General features: G+C 38.6%; 1 long non-coding RNA gene across 1 annotated transcript in view; it reads left to right on the top strand.

The window, feature by feature from the left end:
* LOC128247115 (uncharacterized) overlaps positions 1 to 5766 on the top strand; it is a 12155-nt gene extending 6389 nt beyond the window's left edge. Inside the window, exon 3 of the long non-coding RNA XR_008263535.1 lies at positions 5709 to 5766. This is a non-coding gene — a long non-coding RNA (uncharacterized LOC128247115). The remainder of the gene's footprint in view (positions 1 to 5708) is intronic.
* The last annotated feature ends 342 nt before the right edge of the window (positions 5767 to 6108 follow it).

Raw genomic sequence — 6108 nt, 5'->3', positions numbered from 1 at the left:
CCATGCTAGCATGGGTTGGACGATTTGACTGAGGACTGGTGAAACCAGATGGCAACACCAGGCTCCAATCTAATTTGGCAGCGTTTCTACAGCTGGATGCCCTTCCGAACGCCAACCACTCAGAGAGTGTAGTGGGTGCTTTTACGTGTCACCCGCACGAAGGCCAGTCAGGTGGTACTGGCAACGGCCACGCTCGAAATGGTGTATTTTATGTGCCACCCGCACAAGAGCCAGTCCAGGGGCACTGGCAACGATCCCCATTTTAATTTTCGCAAAAGTTTCCAAGTACATCTTCAATTTTCCCCATTCATGAGAGGCGCCCAGCCATCATTCATCCGAGAGTCCATCTACAGAATGTCCTCAAATTTCTATACAGCATATTTTGCCTTTTTTTCTTCAAGTATATAAGCAACAATTTCATTCCCGAGCAACGCCAGGTGCCTCTGCTAGTTATCTATAAATAGTATCTGGTAACGTTTAGGCTTTGCTTTTGTTTACAAAATTTATATTGACCGTAGATTTACGCACAAATATTGATGATGCAACACTATTATATAGTAATTAACTAGCAGTTTTGATACGTCATATTTTTGTTGTCTTTAGTATTTTTAACAAACGCATGCACAACTACTTGATGAATGTTACCACCCTCTCCCTCACTCTCTCTCTGCCTATCTTTCTCGCTCACTTTAATCTCTCTCTCTCTCTTTCCCTGTAACATTTATTTCGCCCTAACTACCACACCACCACTAATAAAAACCATCATATATTACATATGCACATGCACAAATACATCAAACGCATTTGTTTATATGTGTATATATATATATATATATATATATATATATAAATAATAGTTTTTTAAACAATGCACACATCTGAGTCTGTCGTAGATCAATCAACACGTTGAAATGTAACTCCCTTTTGGGAAAATTCTTCCCTAATGAAATACCCAATTAACCAGTTTCAATATGAAAATTTTAATTAAATAAAATTAATTTAATTTTTATTTCTGTAATTGAACTGTAGGACAGGAGTTTCATTATATGGATTTGAATATCTTTGAATAAACTGATGTCTGCATATCCATTTTTCCATTTTCTTCCTTTTCTCATCCATAAATATTTTAAATACCTATCTAAAGGTGGTGCTCCAGCATGGCCACAGTCAAATGACTGAAACAAGTAAAAGAGTAAAAGAGTATACATCAATGCAAAACCAATATATTTAGTTTTCATTGAACACTGGTATAAACCGGAGAACTAGGATTATAGGTCCTTCACACACACACATGTATATATGTATGTATATATATATATATATATATATATAGTAAATAAAAAAACGAAAAACAAACACAAAAACAACAACACAAGGACATGGTACATGTAAAGTATTAACAGACTCCCAGGGAAGGAAAGAAAGGTGGTTTTACGTTTCAAGCAAAGCTCTTCTTCAGAAACAGAGTAAAGTCCAATAGCAAAGGAAGATGGAGGAAAAAAGTTGCCAACAATTCACATGTGGTTACATTTTGAAATGACCGGAAGGGAATGGGTGAAGAAAAAGTTCTTTCTAAGAGTGTAAGAGAAGGAGGTATGTGTGGGTATATGCATGTGCACAAGTCTGTGTGTGTGTGTGTGTAATAGCTTGTGTGTGTATATGTGTGTTTGGTGTTTGTATGGTGTTGGTTGTTTATATGTGTATGTGTGAGTGGGCTTTGTGTCTCCTAATGTTGTAGGAAGAATTCAGCAGTATGGTAACAGGAGTGGTGGTCCTTTGTATAGTTGTATGTCTCTTCACATGTGCGTTGAGGAATGGTCAGTAGAAAGGTCTTTGACTGGCAGTTTGAAGTATGTGTGCGCATGTGTATCTATGTGTGTGCGTGTATGTATATGTTGTGTGTGTGCATGGGGTTGTGCGTGTGGAGTCATATGTGCATTCCTGTGTGTGTGCATGTGCCTGCATGTGTGTGTGCGTGTGTATATATATATATATATATATATATATATGTGTGTTTATATATACACGTGTATGTGTGTATGGTAGGAACAGTTAATATGGAAGATAGAATATACTGGAAACTTTATTTATCACAACAATCGTTTTGGTACATCCTACACTGCTCCCTCGTGGATGGGAAATCTATACAATGAATTCCAGTGTACCCCACAGTGCAGAAGCATCTCTTCTGGTGATATAACTTGGTTTCTCGTTACATACACTGAGTCAACAATTGAAAATTGAACAAAGGCTTGGAAAACACATCCAGTGAACTCATAATTAATGTACGGATATACAATACTCGCTCGACTAGCACTGACGAAATGCAACTCATAAGAGTCCATAGTATTAACTACTTCTTATTTCTTTATTGCTCACAAGGGGCCAAACATAGAGGAGACAAACAAGGACTGACAAAGGGATTAAGTCGATTACATCAACCCCAACTGGTACTTAATTTATCGACCCCGAAAGGATGAAAGGCAAAGTCGACCTCGGCGGAATTTGAACCTAGAACGTAACGGCAGACGAAATACAGCTAAGCATTTCGCCCGATGTGCTAACGTTTCTGCCAGCTCGCCGCCTTTAGTATTAACTACTTGGGATATTAACTACTGGGGATATAATAGCAACCAAATTGTAAATAACCTCGGGTGACCACATAATAATAGCATAGGGAATAGGAACCTAAATGCAACAAAAACATAGAGACGAACTGAGAACAACCGCTGGTCCGTAATAACAGCCAACAACAAATGCCCATGTAGAGACAAACTAAGATGTTCATTGAATAACCTCTGCATGAGTCACCACCTTGTTTATATATGCACAGTACACACAAGAGGAGACCCATATGTGTACATAGGTGCAATGGCTGATTAGTTCAAGAATCGATACCGCAACCACATCTCCAGCTCTAAAAAGTCTGCAAAAGGCACACAACATCATTGGCGAACTTTCTGTGGAATCAAAATCGAATAGGATTAAATATGAACTATATTGGACAATAATAAGGCACGCACAACCACACAACGCCCTTTCCTGGTGATGTGGACTATGCTCAGAGGAATCACTATCTATTTTACTAACAAGAGAAAGGATTATTAACAAGCTATTTGAAAGGATAGCACGTTGTATGCATGCTAAGAAATGCACATTCACCCATTACAATAACTATAATTCAGTACCACAGTTTAATTAGCATGCATGGAGTACCTGGATTTCCAGATAGCAACCCACAACGACCCTCCAACCCCCACCCCAGGAATACATGTTGAGATATGGCATCACCAGATGCTCCAAGAAACTATGATACAGTATTATATACCTTTTTCAAAAGATTGTATGAAATATATTGTTTTTGAACATGCATACATATACATAGACATACATACATACATAAATGTGTTAGTGTATATATCATCATCATCATCATCGTCATCATCATCATAATCGTCATCATCATCAACATTTAATGTCTGTTTTCTATGTTGGCATGGATAGGGCGACTTGATGAGAACTAGCAAGGCCAGGGGTCACAGCAGCTTCCATATTCTGTTTTGGCACAGTTTCTATGGCTGGATGCCCTTCCTAATGCCAACCACTTTACAGAGTGTACTGAATGCTTTTTATGTGGCACCTTGATTTTAGAATCTCTATTCTTTTGTGGTGGGTGGATCTTCTTGAGTGCACCAATGTTCCACATATCTCAGCCATCTGTCATCTCCTTTGTAAGGCTCAGTGTTTTGAGATCAGCCTTCAGTAATTCATCTTATGTCTTCCTGAGTCTCCCTCTTCTACAGCTTCCCTCTACTTTAAGGGATCGGCACTTTTTAATGCCATTGCTCTCATCCATTTGCATCACATGACTATACCAGTGTAGTATTCTCTCTTGCACACTGCCTTTATTCCTTTGACACATGCACACTGACATCACACATCTTGTGGAGCATACCAGTTTCATTCCCCTCCAGCCTTAGCATGTCCTCCTCATTCAGGGCTCATGTCTCACTACCATGCAGGATTGCAGTTTGTACACATGCATCATACAATCTTCCCTTCACTTGGAGAGAGGGACTTTGGTTGCCAACAGAGGTAAAAGCTCTCTGAATCTGCTCCATCCTATTCTTATTCTAGCAATTACATTTTCTGTACAATCTCCTCCACTGCTAATTAGGTTGCAAAAATTATCTACAACTTCCAAGGAGCCACCAGGACATTTGAGGAAATCAATCTACCTTGTATCTGTGATCTTTATGACACCCACACATCTTCCATATACAAACACTATCTTCTCTTTATTCTTTTACTCATTTCAGACTGTGTCCATGCTAGAGCACCACCTTCAACGGTCTTAGTTGAACAAATTGACCCCAAGAATTATTTTATTTAAGCTTAGTGCTTATTCTATCAGTCTGTTTTGTTGAACCACTAAGTTACAGGAACCTAAACGCACCAACACCACTTGTCAAGCTGTGATGGAGGAACAAACACAGACACAAAGACACACACACACACACACACACACACAGATATGTGCACTTATACACACATGCACACATATACATATATATATATGATGGGCTTCTTTCAGTTTCTGTCAACCAAATCCACTCACAAGGCTTTGGTCAGCCCAAAGATATAGTAAAAGATACTTGCCCAAGGTGCCATGCAGTGGAACTGAACTCGGAACAATGTGTTGAGAAGCGACGTTCTTACCACACAGCCACATCTACACCTGTTATTCCTACTATTCCTCAGCACCTCTTGTGTGTCCATAGCTTGCACTGGGTACACTGAATGGAATTTCTGCCTACACCCTTCCTACATGTCAAGCAGGGTCTTTCCAATTTCTTGCTTACTAGGAACTTGGTCTTTGGTATGCTGGTTTTAAGACTCTTCGATTCTAGGTTCTGTTTCCACACCTGCAATTTCTTTTCTAATTCTGTTACAGATTCTGCTATGAGGGTGAGATCATCAGCATATAGTAGTTTCTATGGGCTTCCAGTTTTAAATTTTTTTCTCTGTTATGGCTTGAAGGACAATGAGGAATAGGTGGAGGTTGAGGATCACTCCTTGGTGAACACCTACCTGTACACTAAATTCTTACTTTATTAACAGTACCCCTGTGCATGGCCTATTCTGCTTTCACAAGCCATTCATCTATTCCTAGTTTCCTCAGACACCACCACCACCACCATCATCATCATCATCATAATCACTGAATATATGCGATAGACTTGGACAACCTAATTAATCCTTCATTATCAGCATCACCGTGAGAATTTTGAGAGAAACTACCTGCCATTTTGCTATCATTATCATCATTATCATCATCATCATCATCATCATCATCACCACCACCACCACCACCAAAGGTATGTGAGAGAGATGGACAAACAAATTAATCCTATGTTATCAACACCATCGTCACCATCATCACCATCATCATAGACCGGATCATCTACCTAGCATACCTGTAAAATATGCACACACACACACATGTATACACACACACACACACATACACACACACATACACTCACACACACACACACACTCACACATGCATTCATGCATGCACTGATTATTTTAACAACTCCAAAACATTTCAAGTTTTGAAGTGTGTTTAAATTGTACAATTTGAAACAATGAAATATATTGACTATGCTCATACAAGTGACTTTTTGTTTTTATCATACTTATAGATAAGAAGTACTCCAGCTTTTGAAACATTCACAATGGACGCGAAAAGTTCTTCTACGGTATTCATATGCTTTAGATGTTTTGATACATATATATATGTATATGTATATATTTGGTTTCATGTTAAGAAAAGTGTCTTAACAATTTTTCAAACCAATCACATATAGAAAGGTGTTTGCCTTCATTTTGGAAAACATGGAGGTGAACACCTTTCTCCATGTGATCAGCTTGAAAAATTGTTAAGACCCTTGGATATTATCCTACTTTTCTTAACATGAAACCAATGGTAGCCTTAATTCACAAATAAAGAAATGATATCCACCAATATAGTGCTGAGCACTCAGTTTCATCATTCGACATTTACGTATGTATATATATATAGGAGTGGCTGTGCTGTGTGGT

The sequence above is a fragment of the Octopus bimaculoides genome, chromosome 2 (genome assembly GCF_001194135.2).
Source record: "Octopus bimaculoides isolate UCB-OBI-ISO-001 chromosome 2, ASM119413v2, whole genome shotgun sequence".
In the NCBI taxonomy this organism is placed as follows: domain Eukaryota; kingdom Metazoa; phylum Mollusca; class Cephalopoda; order Octopoda; family Octopodidae; genus Octopus; species Octopus bimaculoides.
The sequence above is the reverse complement of the archived record's forward strand: the minus strand, read 5'-3'. Positions and strand labels throughout refer to the sequence as shown.